General features: G+C 45.8%; 1 long non-coding RNA gene across 12 annotated transcripts in view; it reads right to left on the reverse strand.

The window, feature by feature from the left end:
- Positions 1–22,355, reverse strand: part of LOC105078618 (lanC-like protein 2) — a 104,431-nt gene extending 82,076 nt beyond the window's left edge. For 4 of the 12 annotated variants that reach the window (XR_012509704.1, XR_012509689.1, XR_012509699.1 and 1 more), the window contains exon 1: positions 21,876–22,352. This is a non-coding gene — a long non-coding RNA (lanC-like protein 2). Of the gene's footprint in view, positions 1–10,674; positions 10,785–21,212; positions 21,685–21,875 lie in introns of those variants that run through there. The other 8 variants (XR_012509697.1, XR_012509691.1, XR_012509685.1 and 5 more) reach the window with 8 other exon arrangements.
- Between the last annotated feature and the right edge of the window lie 433 nt (positions 22,356–22,788).

Raw genomic sequence — 22,788 nt, forward strand, 5'->3', positions numbered from 1 at the left:
GATACCACAGAAATACAGTTGACTCCTGAACAGCACAGACGTGAAATGCATGGGTCCACTTATATGCAAATAGTAACAGCACAGTAGTAAATACTACAGCGCTACAAGGTCCATGGCTGGTTGAATTCAGGGATGTGGAGGAACTAAGAATACAGAGGACCGACTATAAATTCTACATGGATTAATCCCTGAGTTGTTCAAGGGTCAACTGTACAAAGTATCATGAGAGAGTACTATGAACAATTATATATAACAAAATGGATAACCTAGAAAAAATAAATCCCTAGAAACATACAACTAACCAAGGCATAAATCAGGAAGAAATAAAAAATAAGAGTAGACCAATGATGGATAAGGAGATTGAATCAGTAATCCAAAACCTCCCAAAAAAGAAAACCCCACACAAGTTGGTTTCACTGGTGAAGTCCATCAAACATTTAAAGAGTAATTAACACCAATCTTTTTCAAACTCTTCGCAACAATTGAAGAGGAGGGAACACTCCCAAATACAAGACCAGCAGGACCCTGATACCAAAGCCAGATAAGGACACTCTAGGAAACAAAACCTTCACACCAATATCCCTGATGAACACGGATGCAAAAGTTCTCAACAAAATATCAGCAAACTGCATTCCAAAATATATTAAAAGGATCTTACACCATGATCAAGTGGGATTTAACGCTGGGATGCAAGAATGATTCAATACATGCAAATCAATACATGTGACATACCATGTTAACAGAACATGAGATAAAAATCCTATGATCCCCTCAACAGATGCAGAAAAAGCATTTGACAAAAAACAACATCCTTTCATGACTAAACTCTCAGCAAACTGGTTCTAGAAGGAACACATCTTAACATCATAAAGGCCATATACTACATGGCTACAACTAACTTCATACTCAGTGCTGAAAGGTTGAAAGCTTTTCCCCTAAGATCAGAACCAAGACAAGGGTGCCCACTCTTACCACTCTTGTTCAACATAGTACTAGAAGTCCTGGCTAGAATACAATCAGGCAAAATAAAGAAATACAAGGTATTTAACTCAGAAAGGAAGAAGTAAAACTATCTATACCTACAGACATGATTTTTTTTTTCTTTTATCAAGTTCTGCACCCAATCCACAGAGCCAGCTGAGATTTGCCAGAGTCAAAGACACACCCCTCTAGTTCATGTGGGTCCTAGGTCCTGATGGTCACACAGGACCTCCACATCTCAACCCACTGTGTTCTCCCAGCCCAGGGAAACAGGGAGTGGCCATCCAGGGCCACAGGCTAGGCTGTCTGACCAATACTCCCATTCTCCCAGGCAGTAGAAACATCTCAGACCATCCTCTCCACGACCCAGCTCACCTCACCTTTGCTCAAACTCAGCACCCCTAAAAACAAAGACCCACTATCTCAGGGCCTGTGTCACCTTCCAGTTCTCACTCGGCTGCCACCTCTCAGACACACTCCTGCCCGTCCTTCCTCTTTCCCACGGTGTCCTGCCCTGTCTCGTGGTAAGACCCCCCAGGATGGGAACAGGCCATCTCACCCATCACTAGAACCCAGGGGCACAGCACACACCCAGCAGGGAAAGGACCCCAGTTGCTGGATAGGCAGATGTCTTGTCCTCCGCCCTTGGTATCAAGTGAATCCCCACCCAATCTCCATGCAGTGTCTCTGGCACCTGTCCCTGCCTTTTATTCCCTATCAGGCAAATTCAAGGCCATATTAGTTCATGCCGGCCTCTTATCAATCACCCTTTTACCTCACTGGCTTCCCTGCCCATTTCAAATCGACATTCTCCTCCTCACTAATGTGAGGGCTCCCCATTCTTTCAGGATGAGGTGTCAAAAGCCTTCCATTTAAGGTCATCAGCAATAATCATTTTTCAACCTTACCTCCACTAAGACTTCACATAAACCCTGAGGTCCAGGAAGTGGATCTGCCAACTCCATCCCTTCCTGACACTCCAGTGCAGGGAATACTCCTTGTAAACAGTTTAGCCCAGCATGACAAACCTTCTTCACAATATCTGTGAACCCAAGACCAAGAAAACCATCTCTTCTCAGAATAGTGTGCACGGAGGGCACAAATCAGATCCCCCGTCTTTCTCACATCATGGCATGTAACAAAAAGTATATTTGCACAACACACTTCAGTTAAAATGAGGACTACTGAAGCCTGAGGGGCTGGCCTGGGGCTGGGACCACCTGGTCACAAGGACTTCTCTACATCCCTGCCCCCCACCCATCTCGGCCAGCTGGCTCAGAAGCTCTGCTCAGAGAGTCACACAGCTAGCATCCCCTGCTCTGGCCATCCCGTTGTGCGGTAATGAGAAGCCTGTGCTGCGTTTCACTCCATGTGGCACCTCCTGAGTAGTTTAAGCTCTGAAATGTCAATGGGAGATGAACAACAAGTTCATACGTAGAGCACAAGGAACTACATTCAGTATCTTATAGTAACTTACGGTGAAAAAGAATATGAAAACGAATGTATGTATGTTTACATATGACTGAAGCATTGTGCTGTACACCAGAAATTGACACATTGTAAACTGCCTATACTTCAATAAAAATATATATATTTTAAAAAGCACGTACTCAGATTCTTTTAATGTCAATGGGTTAACTTTTTAAAATAGCTTTTTAAAATAAGCCAACACTGGTTCAACAGACTCAGAAGACTGGTTAAACTGATCAGAGTGACCCTAATTTTTCTAAGCAATTTAAGTTTCTTCTCCCTTCTGCAATAAACCAAGGCAACAAAGTGCACATGCTCCCACCATCTTAAACTTCACTTAAAGGCCAGTGCATGTCTCTTACCTGCTCACCCAAAGCTGAGCACCTTCCCCCGGTGGTGACCTGTCCACTTTTGCTGCCTTTGGTGGCAAGGTCACCTGACCTCACCTCTGGAAAGTAAGAGCCCCTCCAACTTCCCTGAGAGGGTGAGTGGGTGCTTAATGGCACCAGCAGGAGGAAAGGCCTACCGTCCAATCCTGAGCCCAGATCCCAACTCACCAGTGGGCCTCCTAGAACTCCTTCCCCACTTCCAACCCCCGATACTGTCTCTTCCAAAAGCATGTTCAATTCCTCTAACCAGTTCTCCTGTGAAATGGTTAAATGACCACTTCAGCAAGCAGGACATACTCCCCCACATACAAAGAATATGTGAGAAATAACCTCCCTGAAAGCTTTTCAGCAGCTGGGTTATGCTGTTCTAGACTCACCCTTATCTAAGTGTTAAGGCCCTCCGCTCTCACCCTGGACTCTCGCACAGCTGACCAGCAGAGCCTGACACAGGAGCTGACGTCTAGCCCACTCCACCTTGTTTAATTTATACGGGTTGCTTTCTTGAATCTTGAAATGATCACCCAAAATGGTTCACCTGAAGTTCAATAATAAGTGCCATTACTCTTTTTCAATAGATGAGGAAAAGCAGTTTAATGCTCTTAAAATTGAAAGCCATCACCCACTCGATTTCAGAACAGGAATCGAGTTTCGGGGGTTTTGTTTGTTTGTTTGTTTAAGGCAGCCCTGAGATTCAGAACCAGCCCTGAGTGAAGAATTCCAAAATTCTTCACTGTGCCCTGTCCCATCTTCACATTAGAAACACAACGATGACCTAAAAAAGACAAGGCCCTGAGGAAGGAAACCTGCCTATGGACCTATGTAAATAAAGAGAAGAACCTAAAAACAAAAAACACTGAACTAACTAAGCCATGAAGAAATAAGAATGACAGAGATCAGACCACTCCGGAAGGGAACAGAGATCTATGTTCTCCTCCTCTGCAGGTCAACCCCGGGAGGGCCACTCCTCCTCTCAGGCCTCAGTTTTCCAGTTCTAAACATCAAGATGCCCCGCTCATCTTGAAGTCTGTATGCTGCATGCTGGCTTCAGCAAAACAGCACACAGAAGCAAGCTAGCCAGCTCCAGGTGAATGTTAAACTTATCTGCTGCCCAAGGACCAAGAGTGGTTACATTTCTAACGTTCTGCCTGACAAATATAAACTGACAGTAAGGCTGCAATTACATTTCAACCCAGACTCAGTCCATTAATATCGTTGACCAAGAAAACTTCAAAAGCAGACCAAGCAGTACCTACTACTGACACCTGAGGCTCCTCCGGTGTCCTCCCCAGACTCCAGCATCAGGCAATGTCACTTGTAAGGCTGAACGACAGAATAAAAACTTAACGGTAAAAACTTAAAAGGTTTGGGGAGGGGAAGCAAAAGACAGATGATCCACATACAAAACTGCTGACAAGGTCAGCTAATTAAGTAAGTGTTAAGGAAAACAGTAATGAAATCCTCAAAATATCCCAGGGTTCCAGTGGGTATAAGAGAATCCCAGGGAGGAATCTGATTCCAGAATCCTCTGAAAGAACCCCCTGCCACTGAAGGCGATGGGCATTAAACTTTTGCATGCACAAGAACAGTAGACGAGAGAACAGAAAATGAAGTTCAGGTGTTCGGTCAATAACCTGCAAGTCCTGAGAACATCACGGGTCTGGAGTGACGGAACCAATTCAGTCAATGTCTTCAAACCAAGAATTCAGTTTGCCTGCTCCTACTTTCCCCAAACGACTGAGCAACTGGGAAAAATGTGTTTCCTCTGAGGATGAATGAAGGTCGTAGCAGCAAAGCCTTAAGAACTGCTTGGCAGGGGGAGGGTATAGCTCAGTGATAGAGTACATGCTTAGCATGCACCAGATCCTGGGTTCAATCCCCAGCACCTCCATTAAGAAAATAATAATAAATGAATGAATGAATAAACCTATATACCTCCCCCTCCAAATAAAACAAACAAACAAAAGAACTGGCTGGCAGATTAAGCCTGCCCAAAATACACAAGAAAACTTAAAATCTGTTGCCACTGCTACAAAATTCCACCATACGGAAACTCAAGTGAAGATCCTGGCCTGAAACCTGCTCCCCTCCAAGGTTTTGGTGAGCAGCTGCCTCTAACGTAAAAATGTGTTGTCAAGTTTAAGAGCCATTGACTCAAAGGCTAACCGCACTGAGCAACTGGGACAGGAGGAAATGTTATATTGGGATTATAGGCAGATTTAAGGCCACAGGGTTTTTTTCACTTCCTTTCTGGGATAACCTGACTGACCTTTATAGGTGAGATCTCCTTACAATGACTCCTGAAGACCTCCAAATGGTGAGGTTGTGGTGGGATTTTATGACAAACAAAATCTAGTTCCTCGATCTGAGTGGTTCACTGGGCGTGGTAACTGAGATGCGAGACTCCAGGGGGATCATCATGTAGTTGTCAACTAGGGGGAAAAGGATTCTGTCTCAGAGGTGAATGGAGGAGCAAGGGCTAGGGTACCCCTGACCACTTTCAAACATTTCCCACTTGTCCTCACAGCCATCCCATGAAGTTAAAGACGCAGTCCCCATCTATGGATGGGAAAGCTGAAGCCAGGTGTCCAGACAACCCACCCAAAGCTGAAGAGCAGGAAGCTGCAGTCAGCGACAAAGCCAGACCCGTCAAATTCCCGAGCTGGCTAGAGAGCTGTAAGTGCAGGTGTGGAAGAAGGACGGGATCCGGGCCCGGACCTTCTCATCTGTCACTGCAAGCACCATCCAGCAGTCCACTTCCCATACCTGGCCAGAGTCTACTCAGGGGTAAAACCAGAGGTACAGGGGACCCTCTTGATTCTCAAAGGCAGGACCCCATGAGAGAGCTGCCTGGCAAACATCTTCCCATCTTAACAGATGGAGGGGCTCTCCCTGAAAGTCAGAATGTGGGGCTCAGTAAGCCCGGGTCAGAAAAAGGGGCTGTGGCTCCTCTGCCCTGGTGAGGCATCACCACCCCAGCCACCCTGTATCTCTAGGGAGGCGCCAAGGCTGGTGGCAAAAACATTCACAGTCTGACATCAGAAAGGCCAGGGCCCAACCCCAGCTGTAGAAAAATCACCAAAGTGGCCCTGACAAGTACCACCCTCTGTAAGGACTTCACCTTCTTCCATCTGAAATGTGGGGAGAGGCTGTAGCTCCAAGGGACACAGAGCAGACAGTGACGGTTTCTCCCACAAGCATGGAGGTGCTCCACACGAGAGAAGCGGAGGAGTCACCGTGCTTCTGGGCTCTGCCTCCTCTATTCTAGTCACGATGCTACACTCCCTGGACTCCAATTTACTGAGCAGGTACACACAACAGGTGCTGTGCTATGCCACCTGCATTTATTATCTCACTCCCAACTCAGCTATTCAACGTAGACATTACTATTCCCTGTTTAGAAATGGGAAACAGAGGGCAAGGTTCACTAAGGTCAAGTCATTAGGAAGTGGCCGGTGGATCTCACACCCAACCTGTCCAAGCCAAAGCCAGAGCTGGCCCACACCACCACTCTAGGGACCTGCTGCCTGGGAACAGGCCCACAGCCCCACCTGGCACACAGCAGGAGGCACTGGCTGTGGAACGACCTCCCCGGCCCCAGGAGGAGCTGGTTGACCACTACAGTGCAGCAGGAGTTTTTTAAGTGCACTCAAAGGCATTACCTCATTTAGGAAGAATTATGTTTGAAGGTTCAAACCAAAAGACCTGTCCAGCAAGGTGGGTCGGGTGGTGCCAGATCTAGAGATGGAATTGCAGGAGGAACGGCAGAAAGATTCTTCAACCTCAAACAAGTGAAGACCTCCTCCCCAGTCCCCCATGCTGCCTCCGCCTCCACCCTCCCTGCCCTTGGTTGCAGCCGCGCCTGTCTGTCTTTGAGGCCAAGCAGCCTCAAAGTCCTACAGCCTCTAACCTTCCCCCAAACTCCTGCCTCAGCTTTCTGGGGCCCCCCTTTCGGGTGCAGCCCAGCCCCTGCCAGCACATTCTACCTTAAATGCTGGCCTCTGTTTCTTAGGTATCAAGTCTCCAGTCCTTTTATGTAAGTAATCCACGAACTGGGAATCAGGAGAACAGGAAAGCAAGGCCTCTGACAAACTCACCTGTGAAACAAGTACATTTGTGAAGACAGAGGGAAAGTGGGTGCAGCACACTGAAGCTGCAAGGATCCTTTCCTACATGCCCTGGAGGGTTCCCAGATGACTCCCAGTCACTTCCTAAGGCTACCTGCAGGTATCTAATTAGAGTAAGTTCCTTTGTCTTCTAAAAGACTAACCTACGCTTTCATCAGACAAAAAGAAGTCACAAATACAGCATCAAAAGCCAGGGAAGGGGCAAGAAGCCCGTGGCCTGACATTCCTCTTGACTAAAATGTCCTGGATCCTGTTTGCTGGAATCCACAAGTATGCAAGATCTGTCCCCAGCTGGGACTTTTGTTTCTAACACCATCTCACTGTTGCCACCTCACTGCCACCACTTCAGGTCCCCCATCTTTTTTTTTTAACTCAACCATCCTAACACGTTACCTTCATAACTCAAAGAAAAGACACAGCTTTGCACAGTTAGCACATGAAACACGTTTCGTTACCTGAAAGAATAGCAGTCGGAGGCCAGATTGTCTAACTCACCTCCTAGAACAGCTCAGATAATTCAAGAGAATCCATTCTGACAACCACACTTAGGTGGCAGCACAATTCCGTAAGCCTCCAAAAACGACACTGCCAACTCGTTCTGCTGTTTCTGCCACTATTGCCAACCTGACATTTGTTATAAGCAAATCCCAACGATGCTCTATTACCCCAGGACAACTGCTCATAAAGGCCTCACCTACTCACCTATTTCATCATCTTCCTAGTTTTCTACAATGAGTATAGATTAACTCAATGATGGGGGGGGGGGATAAGCCTCAGGAAAATAGCCTTGTCTGTTCCATTTGACGGCACAGAAGCATCCCAAGTGCAAACAGGTAGTTCTCCAATCATTTGAGTTGTCCACACTTTCAGAGATTAGCACACCAACAGTCCTTAAATGGATTCAGTGCTAAGGGTGTGACATTTTTTTCCCCCCATGGAAACTGACATATTCAAGACCTTGCGGGTCATTCTTGATTTTTTCTCAAGAGAACAAAACACCAGAAAAAAATGCCAACATTTCAGAATGGCTTCGCTCCTTCCCCACTCACCTCCTTCAGGTGCATCTTTCAGTCCTCTGGTATCCAAGGGCCACGAGGTCCTAACTATGAGCCTCAGCACACCCTCACTGCACCAGCCCCTGCTTTATCCTCTTCAATGGGGTTCCACTGCTCTCAAGGTAAATTCCAGACCCCCTCAGCCCTGGGGAGTGACTGCCTGTTTGTCTCTCTCTGCTTCAAACACACTGATCTTCCTTCAGTCCCAAGCACTCTCTCTGCCTGAAAAACTCTTTTTCTCTTTTACCTATTTAGCTCCTACACATCCTCTGATCCCAGCTGAAGGCCCCCCCTCAAGTCTTGCTCACCAGGTCACAGGGTCCCTCTCTCCTTGGCGCTTGTAAGTTTCCCCAAGTTTATGAGATTAGTTATGACTTCTCTCCCACTAATCTCACAGCAAACGCCGCTGAGCACTGGAGGCACAGTACGCACACTGGTATCTATTGACTAAATCAATCCAGAAATCACTACTTGCAACAGTAGAAATTCACAAAATAAATGATGCAAAACAAGTGAGAATTACTGAAGAACTGAGAATTGGAGTCTTTAAAATGTGTTTTATTACTGAAATAAACAATATTCCTTAACTTTTAAAAAATCAGAAAATAGAGATACCAAAAAGCTTAACCAAAACACAAAAACAAATAAACAAACAAACAAAACCCTACTGCTAACCCTAATCCAAAGATTTTTTGTTGTTGACATGTTGGTACAAATCCTTCCAGGATTTTTTCTACCAAGAGCAGCCTTACTTCTTTCCTCACTATCAAAATGTAAGATTGTAGGATCTGCCAAATAATACTGCATTAACAGAGATGACTTGGCATTTTAAAAAAATGATGTCATCTGAATAGAAATAACAATGTATCCAAATCATTGATACAGGAGCCATCCCATTCTCTACACCACATCCCAGATGAGAAGCAATCCTCTGTAAAAACCAGCTTCAGAATTTTAGGGAAGAAACTGGATGAAAGACGAAGGGTGGAGGAGAGTATGTAAGAAGAGGGTCTAGCAAATCACTCTCAAAACACCCAATCTACACTGCTTCCCAGAAAAGGGACATTGTTTTCTGAGTTGCAGGCTATGGAAGGAAACCAAAGGAGTGACCTTGTGGCTTGGTTCTTAAAAGCCAGCTGTTATAACTCTGCTCTCTGAGGACATAGCAGGGCTAGAAATGGTGTCACCAGGTCATCCCCCAACTCCAAGCAGAGGTGCACTGGAGCCTGGACAAGTAAATGGCTCTGTGTTTTAGGAGCCCTCAGGAAATACTCATACACTGGACCTGCAAACAGGAGCATTCTTGGGCTCTGCTGCCCTGCAGGGAAGACACAAGCCAAGCTCTGCCTCTCCACTACTCAGCAGTCTGGGGCAAGCAGCCTGGCCTCCAGAAGCCTCAGTCTCCTCATCTGTAAAGTGGGGACCATACTCTCCCCTCCCCACTGGATTGCTAGGGGCACTGAAATATGTCTACGCACTGAGCTTGACACACAGGAGGCACTTGAATCCAGGCAAGTATGATCTGCTAGCTTTCCTCCACTGCTTGCTGTCAGATCTAACAAGCTACTGCTCTCGATGGACTGATCTGGTGCCAGAAAACATTATTTCATATAAACTAACTTAAAAGAAGACTTGTAACCACTACCAGAAGAAAAAGAACGTCAACAGGACAATAGGCCCAAGCCTGAAGCAACTGTACACAAGGCTGGCTTCCCTCCGTTTCTCTGTGCTACCACCGCCAGAAGACGTCACTGTGTGAAATGGACACACAGAACCAGAGACTTAACCAGTACTGTCTCCAAGAAAACTGAGAGAAGTAAAAGGGTGAGGAAGAGAGAAACTCAAAGGCTCAAGTGACTCACTCGGACTTTGAGCTGAAGAATGCAGAGCTCTTACCATAAGGATGAACCACACACCTAAAGGTGTAGGGTCAAATACACAAAACTAAGCAGTCCTTGCAAAACTCCAAGTGTAGGGCAGAAACGCGCACCCCAGGTGTCATCCAATTCCTGAAGGAAGGGTCCCCATCATTTCTGGGTCCCAGCGTCTGCGCAAACACCAAGTGTCAGTCCCGCTCTAAGCCTGGGCCCTGCCCAGAAACCTTTCCAGGTTGAAGTGATCAATTCCGATTCTCAGCAATAATCCCTTTAAAGGGTCAGCTGCTGCCGTCTACTCACTGATGCCGCCCCCCTTGCAGGTGGGAAAAAGGAAATCAATACAGCCACTGTCTTAGATGGGGAGGCCAATTTAAAGTGTGCGGCCCTGTGAAAGGCTGTGTGACCCACACAGGGGGAAGGGTCCCCAGGCTCCCGGAGGTGAGGCCGTAAGGGCGCAAGCGGGGGGGGGGGGGGGGGGGCCTGGCCCTGCGGGCGCCCGGGGACTCTCATTCCGACACGGGATCCGCAGCAACCGTCGCCGCGGGGTTCAGCGCCCCCCGCCCCGCGCGCCCACGTGCCGCTGTCCCCCAGCCCGTCCCGACCCCTCCCCCGGGCCCCGAAGGACGCGCAGGAGGAAGAGGGGCGACACCGCGACCTTCCGGGACCCCCGCCCGGCGCGGCTCCCACACGCCCAGGCGGCGGCGGAGCGCGGGACTTCCCGGGTGAGCGCGAGGAAGGCGCCCCCTGAAGACAAGGAGCAGGAGTCGCCCGCTCTCACGTTTCCATGTCCACGCGGGGGTCTCGCACAGCGCGCCGCCCCCTGACCCCGCGCCGCTCCAGTCTCCCCCGCGCGCCGCCCGCTGGCCGGATCAGGCGCCCCTCGGCCGCACACGTGGAGCCCGCCGCCGGCGTCACCGCCCGGGACACGCGCTCCAGGTCAGCGCGCCTGGCCCCCAGACATGATCTTACATGCAGAAAACCCTGAAGACTCAAACACAAAACCGACACCACTAACCAATACATTCAGTAACGTTGCAGGATATAAAGTCAACATATAGAAATCAGGTGTGTTTCTATACATTAACAATAAACTATCTGAAAAAAGAAATAAAACGATCCCATGACAACAGCATCAAAAACAGCAAAATACTTAGGGAGACATTTTACCAGGGAGGTGAAAGACCTGTATGCTGAAAACTGTAAGACTCAGATGAAAGAAACTGAAGACACAAACAAATGCAAAGATACTTTGCGTTCATGGATCAGAAGAACTAGTACGTACTGCTGTTAATAAATGTGCCTAGTTGTCTGATTCCCCATCCAACTGTTACACAACTTTTTCACTCCAAGTTAGCAATTTAAGCCTCCGGTGTCTTGCTCTTTGGATTCTCCCATGAATCAGAGATGCAGAATAATTTTCATGGGAAGAAGAAACACTGGAGTACGACCTCTTTATAACCTGATGTGATGGAACCCATAAGGTAGAACCCAGCTGGTGTCTACTCCCCTAACTCTACTTCCCTAGGATCAGAATCCTGGTTGTGTTCACAGCAGCAACGCATCCAGCCCCAGGAGAGCTCTTGCTTTCCCCCACTCCCTTATGACCAGCGGCAGGCACTACACAGTTCTGACCAACCAGACACAAGTGCGAGTCCTCTAGGGGCTCTTGGAAGGTTCTCATGTTTCCTGATAAAAGAGAAAGATGCAGCTGGCATGCCCTTCTTTTTTCTCCCTTCATCCTGGTGTAAATTGGACAAGAAATCTGGAACTGCAGCAGCCCTCTTACAACACAAAAAATATGAGAAAAACCAACATAAGTGCACAAATTGCAATTATTTCAACCCTGATTTGGTTGAAATCAATGCCAACAGCTGCCTACTTCTAGACTTCTTGTTCTATGGGAAAAACAATCCAACTAAGATATTCCCAAATTGACTCTTCTGTTTACTGTAGCTGAATGCAGGCCTAACGCACATTTATGTACAGATTCAGCTCCGACCGGATTACTTTATTGCAAAGCATATGCTTTATTCCTCGTAAATGCTACTGGAGTATAGTTCTAAGGCTTATGATAACTTGCTCTAATTCCTTTTCATACTTGACAAAATTTCACTGTAAAAATAACTTCTTTACCTTTGCTTTACAGTATCTTTTCTAGTTCCCAATTTTCTAACTCTCTCTCATAAAAGAGACTTCTAATTTGCGTATATTGGAATCAAAGTCTTACGAACAAAGAAGAAAATTTATCATGCTGTAATTGTATTTGAAGAAATTTTAACTGGTTCATCTTATTTAACAATGGTATTATTATAAAGAGAATAATTATTGAGCATTTATATGCCTGGCACTAAGTGCTCTACACAGTATCTCAATTAATCTTCACATCACCGAATGATTCTCTGATTTTTAGGTGAGAAACCTGAGGCTAGCTCAAGGTCACATAACAGAGACAGCTGTTGGAGCTGTGACTGGACCGTGTAATTCCAAAGTCCCTGGGCCTCCACATGCTAAGCACTTACTGTGAAAATCTTTGCTTGATTCTGTTTACAGTTTACCTTTAGATTTTGGAAAGGTTTATAGCTTTCACTCAATCACACAGTATGAATACACTACAGAAATACTTGAGGAAAAAGAATGTGGATCATTAGCAAAGTTTCAGTCTAACATTACATTATTTTATTATTCTTCTGAAAAATAAATAATTCTTGCTCTCCACGTGCCAGGCACTGTTATTGGGACAAAAGCTGAATTAAGATTGGGTCCCCACCCTCGACAGTTCCCGGTCTAATGGGACAAACATAAACATAATTATGACGTCACATCGTAAATGCCTGAAGAGCCATGTGTAATCTGAAATATGCAGGGAAAGGTGTCTGTACATACACACTTCAGACATGTCTACAGCCTGGAGCTGCTGGGAATATGGTGTATCTTGGAAAACGGGCTTTGATTCACCCTTGCAGAAGGCATTTGGGAAATCTTCCTGGTTTGTTCTCAAACTCTTGCTCCTGGAGGCAGACAAGTGTGTAGGCAGGGCGCTCAGAAGGGTGAAGAGGAGACGGAAGGGCATTAACCACCACTGTGAGCCTGGAAAGGGGCTTTCGTGGGACCTAAGAGACGTCTCCTGGACTAGGAGCCCTCAGTGGGGTAAAAGGCCATGGAACTTTGTTCAAGCAGGAACATGCTTCCGAGTCTGCTCGGCACAGCTGTCTGTGTGTGGACAACTGTCCCCTGAGCTCCACGACGGGGACACACATGCCCTGTCCAAGTCTGTGGGTGTCCTCCCACCAGGCATTGTCACTGTCATCAAACAACCCCATGGCCAAGGTACAAGTATTATCCCCATCTTACAGATGACAAACATGAGGTGCACAGACTGGCCCAAAATGATACAAACCACGAGTGGTACCCAGGCAACCAGCTCGACTCCACGCTTCTAACCACCATGCTGAGGACTTTCAGGGGAGGCAGAAGAGCCTCGAGAGATGTCCACGCCCTAATCCCTGGAATCTGAAACGTGTCACAGACTTTAAAGTAGGGAGTGTCCTGGGGCATTCAAGTGGGGCCAATCTATCCACATGAGTCCTTCCTCTGCCTGGAGCCAAAGGATGTGGCCGAAGGTGCTGGCAGAGAGCTCTGCAGTGTGAGACGCCAGCTCTCATGTGGCTGCAGGGCCACGTGGAAGCCTGACAAGGAGTCAGACAGCCCTGGGAACAAAGAGAAGCCCCAGTCGACAGCAGCAAGCAAACAGGGGCCACACTGCTACGCCCCAGGGCCCTGAGTTCCCTGTCCACCTGAGACTGGAGCGGCTCATCCCCAGAGCCTCCGGAAAGGAGCACAGCCCTGCCGACACCTTGACTTTGGCCTGTGAGCCTCTGAGCAGGTGACCAGCCACACTGCACCCGGGCTCCCGACTCACGTAACTGTGAGGAAATAAATGGGCTGTTTGAAGCCAATAACTTGTAGTAACTTTTTATGGTAGCAACAGGAAAATAACACGACTTTCTTATTTAACCCTTTGAATGGCCTGTGTGTGGCCGAGTAAAGAAGTCTCCCTGGACAAGTCTGAGAAACTGAGAAACTAGCATCTGACATGAGGCTTCTAGAAGGGTCAGGAGTCCGCACGTGGAAGGTGCCCCACTCTGTGCCGACGCACAAAGAGCGTGTGGTCCTTTCTGAAGAGATAAGCAGTCCAGGCTGAAAAGTAAGGAATACGCAATCATTCTCTTTCTCAAATACTGATGTTTTTCCGTATCTTTTCATGAAAGTTGTGTTCGAGGAAATACAACCGCCAAATATAAAAACACAGAAATCTTTAAAAAAACTAACAACCTTAAAAAATCATGATCTGAACTTTGAAGAGAGTAGAAACTCTCAAAATAGGTGTTTAACATGCACATATAAATAACTCCTAAAGCAAAAGGTAAGGGTTTGAACCTGTATTCTAGAGTCAAACTTCTGAGCATGAATACTTTAAATGTACCATGAGAGCTTATGAATACAATCATTTATTACACTCCTCATACATTTCGGCACTTGGGACACTTCATCTAATTCAATTCTGATAACTTACAGCATTATCATCCCCATGTTACAGACAAAGAAACTAAAGTTAAATAATAACTTACCTACGTTTTTAAAGAGAATAAAAAATAGACCCAAGTTTTGTGTATGTGATGATACAGAGTACACACACCAGGATACGTGCACATGTAAGACACCAGCCAGGAATTCTTTCACAGGAAAGGTTTCACAGACCTCTTTCCTCTAGGGCACAGGCTGAGGAAACAGCATTCCATAATCTCGGATCTCCCAGGGGAAGATGCTTTAGAATGGTTTACACATATGAGGAAGGTGGGCTTGGTTTTCTAAGACTCTGTCTGCAAACAAAAATGAATAAGCAAAAGTACCCCGATCGAGACCTCAAAGTAAGTTACTGAAGGAGAAAAGGGGAAACGCTGTACACGTTGACGGTAAAGAATGAGATGGTGGTGCGACTCCTACCTTCACTACTAGTGTTTTCAAGAAACAGAAGGATGCTTATCTAAACCAAATGTGTGTCGAGGAAATGCTGTTGGCTTAGGTGTTTGAAAATTGTTCATTCTTTTAAAAAAAAACATATATTTACATAATCAGGTCTGTTCTCTTTTCCTTTTTTCAAGCTCAGTAATACTATTAACAGAAAATATTCTAGACTACATATTCTAAACACATGCAACTGTCCAATTTTGATGTATTTATTTCATATCTTAAAAATGAATTGATAACCTGCTGTGTATACTCTAAGGGATATATATGATAACTACAAGAAAGTTTACAATCTCAATAAAGAACCAAGGACAATGGCTAAGTGATGGTATATTAATAAACTGCACCCAAAGGCTCAAAGCACACATGATTATAGTTAGCATAGGGACAGTGGGACTTTGTGGTCAAACTATACTTACTTTTGGAAAGCTGTCAGTGAAAAGTTAGGCTTTATTTTGATTACACAATTGCTGCATGGTATTAGCTAAAATCTATGGAAGAGAAGCACTTTCTGAGAAGGCAACTCAGTTTGCTATATTCAATTCTATTCAAGTAAAATTTGCTCAAAACCTGTTTTGGCCCCAGAAGACTACCAGGTGGCACTACAGAGTACAGGCCTCACCTGCGACACCCATAAGGTACATTACAGTCTTACGTTAGTTTAGAATATTGTCTAGAGGACCTAGATCATGACCCTACCTAACATTCTAGACACAGAAGAGATTTTAAAAATAAAATGATGCTATTAAATAATATATAAAAATAATTCCAATAAAACAATAAGAGTTTTTTACTTTAGTACATTTATTCTTCATTCAACAAACATTTACTCAGTATCTACTATGTCCTGGCTTGGTATCAAGTGTGAAGTTTTTTTCTTTTTAATAATAGTAATTCAAGCATAGGTAAGAAAAAATTCCTGTCTCAAAGAGTAAAGTTAAGTGGGGAAGAGAAACAAAAAGGAATTACAGTAGGCCCTCACTAATCATGGATTAAACCTTCAGAGCTCCTATTTGAGGTTTCAAGCATAAGCATGTGATTCTGTAGACCCATGTCACGATATACAACAATTCTCAATGACGCTGAGGACCAAATGAAAACAGAAGATGAGCTGACAGAGCTGTGGGCAGACAGTTGAGCTGACTTTCCAACATCCAATAATCCTTTTTCACCCTCACCACCAGGCGCGTTAGTGCCCCTACTGCAGAGATGATGACAGTGAGGAAAGCGTGCGGTGTGGGATTTAGAAATCTGGGAACTGCTGATAATCTGTGAACACACCTACACGAACACTGCCCGTCTGACTACATTCTCCTCAGAAGGAAAAGGCACAAGAATAAGCCCTTCTCTAAGGAGAGAGGATGTGTAACATTTTAATATTCCATGAAAGAAAGAAACTACGAAATTTTTCATGATCACATTTTACACTCTAATAATAAAAAATAAGATAGATAATAATGCTAATAGATGCATAATAATGCTAACAGCTACCACTAACTGACCTCTTCAACTACTCACCCATGTGTTAGTAACTGTGTAACAAGGTACTAATTGTATTAGGCACTGTTTTGAGTGCTTTAAATAGACTAACTCAAACACCCTAGCAACCTAATGAGGAAGGGGTTGTGTCACAACTACATTACCATATGTTTTCAACCAATATATTACACCAATATTATATTAAGAACTTCAAGTACCTTTTCAATTTAACCCTTTACTATAAGCTGATGAGATAAATGCTATTATCCTATGTTAATGGGTATTGTTCTAAGTGTTTACATGTATTAACTGACACTGACGTAATTGCCATAATCTATCAGGAAGGTACCATCATTGCCCGAAGTCTATAGCGAATAAGTGGCATAAAAGTAGACATCCAACCCAGGCCTATCCAAGTTCTCAACCGCACCACACTTCACTGCCAAGCAATGGGAAACACTGATTTACAACAAACATTCTGTAGTCTCCCCTCCATAATCCTCCCACGTCAATATTTTCCATACCCCATACCGGGAACTGAAAACTGGCTGCAGGTGAAGTGCACATTACAGGAAAATTCAACAAGCTGTCAGCGGTGCTCACCAACATAACGGGCACATGGACCCTCCGCTGGCCTGGGGACCCTTTCAGAACCAAATGCAGATTCTGGTTCCCCGGGTGTAGGGTGGAAGCTGCACCTTCCAACAAGCTTTCAGGGAAGGCTGAAGTGTTTGGTCCACAAATCTCATTCTGAAGAGAAAGGCTGTAGGGGTATATCCCCTCCCTCAGCCCCATTTTAGTTCATTTTGAATGCAAGAAAAATTGTATTTCTCTGGGCTACTGAAAAGTGCAATATTTCCTTATGTTTCCAGGACATATTATGACATTAAACAAATTTTGAAGTGAAAAAGCTTAAACTTGGAAACAGAAATATAGAAAATTAAGTGAAGAATGATAAAATGGAGCATTTCCAACAGCTCAAGATTATGCCAAATTATAGATCCCAAGTAAAAATTTTCTTAGTCTTTATGTTTGTGTGGAAAAGTTTTACAATCTGCAGGACCCATCAAGTCCTTCAAAATTGGCTCCAGTCCACTTTTTCTGCCTCATGACCCCCCAGTGTCATTCACGCGCCCCCTCTCCAGGCATATCTCACTCCTTGCCATCCCTCTTCAAGGTGCACCCTTTCTCTGCTCTGGCAAAGCCCCACCAAGAGATTCATTCACAGAGGCCACTGGGCGGAGGTAGCTCTGAAGCTCTGGCAGCCCAAGTAAGCAAACCAAAATCTAAGCCTGTGGATGCCTCAAGGTTAGGAAATCGAAACACTAAGGACAACCAATCACAGACCCACAACTAGGCTTTAAGCTACAGCCAATCAATCATGCCCTTACTTTGCTTCCACACGGTTGACCCTTGAATAACACGAGTTTGAACTGCGAGGGTCCCTTTGTTATGTGGATCTTTTTCAATAGTAAATACTACAGTACTACACAATTCCTGGTTGGCTAAATCCCTGGATAAGGAAGACTCAGTACAGAAGACCCACATACACAGAGTTAAGCTTTTGACTGCCCGGAGGGCTGGTGCCCCTACCCCAACACTGCTCCCCAGGCTCCCGCTGGAGAAGTGCCCCTGACCACATCTGGCTTGGCGCGGCCTGATTCAAATCGGTTTGTGCTCACAAATCTCTTAAAATCTGTAACATGTCCCAAGTTTATCTTTTAACAGTTCTGCTGTCAGAAGAGGAAATCAAAGGAGGCCCTTAAAGGCCCCCAGGAGATCTCCGCATTAATCAGGCCAGCGATACCTCCTGCTACACCTGCATCAACACCTCTGCTATTGTAGCAAATAAAAACAAATCAGCAAGTAAGCCACTCGGCTAAATCAGGTTGATGCCCCATCAGGTATATTCTTTGATTTATTTGATACCAACCGGTTTGGTTCATGGGGGTGGGGCCCTGGCTAAGGACTATTCTTCAGTCTCAGGGTAATTATCCTCCTAACAGTCATCATTATAGTCTCCCTGGTGGTCTGTAGCCTCTCAAAGGTCTTAAACGCATATTCATGGCCACCAGCAGCACAGCAAGTGGTCTCTCTGCTCTTGGAGAAACAAACAACTGAACGAGATGAACAGCAAAAACAGTTCTTCCACGGACCTGACATCACAGCCTGTGAGTTTCACAATGAGACAAGAGAAACTTAACTCCGATGGTGACTGAAGGTGGCACTTACACACAATTTGATGTCACTCTCTCATGAATGAGAGGGGGACCAAAAGCAGAATATTATGAAGTTAGTTAAACAAGGAGACCATTTAGCTAAGGTGGCTCTAACACCTTTCCAACCTACCTATGCACACCAAAACCCAGACCTGTAAATGCCTCAAGGTTACGAAATCAAAATCTGAGGACAACCAATCACGGCCAACTGGACCTTAAGCTATAGCAACTAGATTCCTGACCCTGAGAAACTATGTGAGACCATATATGTTTATTAAATTACTAAGCTGGAGAATCATTTACTACACAGCAATAGACGGCTAGTAACAGGGGCTTCTCCCTGAGTGCCCTCTTAGCCCCAGGAGTGGGGCTGCTCCTCACATCAGCCACTCTTGTATTCTTTCGAGTTCTCTTTACTTCTTACAGGCAATATCTCATTCATCCAATCATTATGGTTAGTAATAATTCTTTATATTAAATTTTCCCTGTCAAATCCCTGTGTGGTTTTCCGTCTCCTGATGATAAAGCAAAGGGAGCTGATGCTGCTGATCAGAGAAGCACACTTGGAGAAATGGTGGTGTAGACTAACCAGGATCAGATCCTGAAGTCCACGGCCAGGACAAAAACAAGTAAAAAGAAGGGAAGAAATGGCCAACAGTGTCTACTTTAGATACCTTTCATAAGTTAAAAAAAAAAACAAACCCTGCTATTACACTGGCTCAGTGCTTTCCATAATATTTGAACTGATGTCAAAATGTTACACAAGCCTACTTATGGAAACATAATTCAGTGAAGTAGACTCGAGCTGGCTTTAGAAGTTGAGGTGAATTTCATTGATTGATTACACCACACGTATACATAGCTAACCTAAATGAGACCAATAAATGACTTGAAGAAAACTTACTAATAAAGTTATCAGGTTGGTAGATTTTATGTAGCCTTTTCTCACTAACAGCACACATCATCATGATAAAATTATTCAATGCCTACTTTACAAATACTCTCTGAATTAGTTTCCTAGGGGTGCTAAACAAACTGGGTGACTTAAAAATAAAAGAAATTTTAAGTCTCACAGTTCTAGAGCCCATAAGTCCAAAATCAAGGCGTTGGCAGGGCCATGCTCCCTGAGACTCTGGCCAGAATTCTTCTTTGCCTCTTCTACCTTCTGGTGTTTGCTGGCAATCTTTGGCGTTCCTTGGCTTACAGATGCACTACTCCAATCTCTGCCTCCATCCTTTCATTGCCTTCTCCCTCCTCCCTGTGTTATATGGGATTAACAGCCTACCCTACTCCAGTATGAACTTATCTCAACTAATTACACTCAGCATAACTTTATTCCCAAATAAGCTCCCATTCTGAAGTTCAGGTGGTTAGAATGTCATCCTTTTGGGAGACACAATTCAACCCATTAACACCCTCATTTTCATGAAACTTCATGTCTATCAAAACAAATGCATAGTTTGGTAACATCTATCTTTATTACATTCTTAATATTTTTTAACAATTAAAAACGTAATATTCTGCCAATCGTTATCTACACAGAAGACAGTGGAACTTAATTCATATACATTTTATCTTAACGATTTTCCTAAACCTAAGAAGCATTCCTTCCATCTTTTAAAATCAGAAGTCCCTCTCTCCCTTTAACGTGCTCTCATTTTCAAGTTCAAGAACATGGAAGAAAAGGAAAAAAAAAAAAAAAGAACATTTCCTTTCTGATATAATCACAACCACTGGCAAGGATCCCCACTTGACTCATTTTAATTGTTTAACTGCATGGAGATATCACAACCCCATTACTTATTTGTGCTTTAATTTTCTTTTACATAAGCCGGTTTGGTAGACAGTTGAGACCAAAACCACCCAGATATAAAGGGTAGAAAGAAAAACATGTAAATTCAGAACAAGTATTTATCTTCTGTGAGGCATAAAATGAAACTCAACTATTCCTACCACTTTACTGTTCTCATGGAGACTGAAATAGTGGTCAGGAGTGCCTTTCACTCATTTTTAACTAAGCATTGCAGTAGCCTCCTTACTCACAGGATAGTATTGAGATAGCAACTGATAGTATGAATGACGAATTTAAAAATACTGACTATAAAGGATTTAAACACAAAGCCACAAATATAACAGAAATGTATGTGAAAACAGAAGAAAATCAGAAAAAACAGTATTGACGATATTGAATTCTAAATCGTAAGCGCTGACTTTCCAAGAGGAAGGAAAAAAAGATGCATTTATTGGGGGCCTACTAGGTACTACATAATGCAGTTTGTCAAGCCGTTTATACACTTTACCTAATCCAATCACCAACATCCCTGTGAGTTCGGGACTGTTTTCCACTTCTTAATCACATACAACAGAACAGAAGTTTAAAGAAGTCTTTTGCCTAAGATTCCATATTCAGAACAGCTCTTTCAAAATTACCTTCTAAAACGGGCGAACTTACACGTTTCCAAAGACAAAATACGTCGGAAGCCGGGGAGGTAAAGTGAGGGTTGGAACAGAGATCGGTGGGAAGACAGAAACCTCACCAGTAAACGTATGGTTTTACCAAACACTAAGACAGTTGTGCATCAGCACATACCCACGTGTTCTTTCACGCCCGCTTTCTCTCCCAACTTAATGGTTATTCAGACTACTCATGTCCAACCCCGGGGCGCAGGGATCAAACCCGTCAGGGTGACACGACTCTGTATGAACAATGTGTCTTCTTTGCTGTTCCTGTGCCGTGAACACAGGAACGGGGGCGGGAACCAGGGGCCAGGCCCCAGGACAACGACCAGCAGGTGGTCAGCGGGTCCGCCCTGCGGCTCTGGAGGCGGGCCGCGACGGTAAACAAGCCGCGTGTCACCGACCCCTGAGCCGGGTCCACACTTCCGAATGCCCAGGCACGAGGGGCCAGGAGGCGCCCACCGGGAGGAAAGTGGCGACAAGACAAAGGTCCACAGCCTTCCAGGGCCCCGTCGCCCGGGAAGTACCAGTTCTGCGCCGGGTTCCCGGAGACCCCACCGCACTACCCAGGCGCAGCGCGCGGCGCGCATGGGTGACGTGTAAACGCGAGCGAGTGACGTCAGCGCGGCGACGGGGGCCGGCGAGTGGCCGCTACCCGCGCCGGCGCCCCTCACCCCCGCCGGCGCCCCTCACCCCCGCCACCGCCCCGCCCGGCCCGCCCGCCCGCCGGCGCCCCTCACCCCCGCCACCGCCCCGCCCGGCCCGCCCGCCCGCCGGCTGCTGGCCGCCGACTCACCTTCCCGGCGCTGTGGAAAGGGAGGGCCAGCTCGTCGCGGGAGAGCGCGGGGCGAGCACATGGTTGCTGCTCGCCGGCCGGCGGCGGCCTCGTAGTCCGAGAAAGGGTTGGGAACGCCCACTCCACAATATCCGCGTCCCCGCCCACTTGCAACTTGAACCTCCAGGACTTGGTTTCGCTCCCGCGGGTCGCGCGCGGCCTACGGCGAGCGAGCGGGGACAAGCTTCCCTCGGGACTCTCGGGCCGGGCCTCGGGCGGGCGTCGCTGCGGGGCGGGCACATGTGGCTACGGCTGGCGCCCCGGCCTGGCCCGGCTCGGCTCTGGCCCGGCCCTCCGGGGAGGGAGGCTGCGGCGGAATCGGCGTTCCGGGTCGCCGCGGTGGCGGGGACCCCTCCGCCGAGGATGCTCCGGCTGGCCGGAGGCGCCGCGAGGACAGTCTGCGGGGAGGTCGCGATCCCTCCCAATCCTTCCGCGGGGCGGGGTAGGGGGGTGGGGAGTGTCTGGTGGAGAAGCCACCGCCTTTTTGCCTTTTTTCCTTTTTGTTTTCAATCCCTTTAGTTTGAATAAACGGATATCTTTGGTAATAGCGGGTAATGTTAAAGCATACTTAATCACCTAAATATTTCATTGATCCCAAAGTTCCTCCAATATTAGTTTAATTGTGCAGGAGCATAACATATATAATAAAAGGACAGAAGCCAATAAATCTGTGTTTATATAATCACAACATGGTTAGCAGTCTTTATTGGTTCTTTTTGTTCTTGTCATTCCTTAAGTCACTTGGAAACAAATAGGTCATGATTTCTCCTCCTTGAGGGAAACATCTTATTCCAGGTTTTTTTCTGTTTAAACATTGATTCTGTTTAAATGTCAAATGCCATATGGTACTAAGTGATGACAAATGATAGTTTCT

The sequence above is a fragment of the Camelus bactrianus genome, chromosome 1, assembly GCF_048773025.1.
Source record: "Camelus bactrianus isolate YW-2024 breed Bactrian camel chromosome 1, ASM4877302v1, whole genome shotgun sequence".
NCBI classification, from domain to species: Eukaryota; Metazoa; Chordata; class Mammalia; order Artiodactyla; family Camelidae; genus Camelus; species Camelus bactrianus.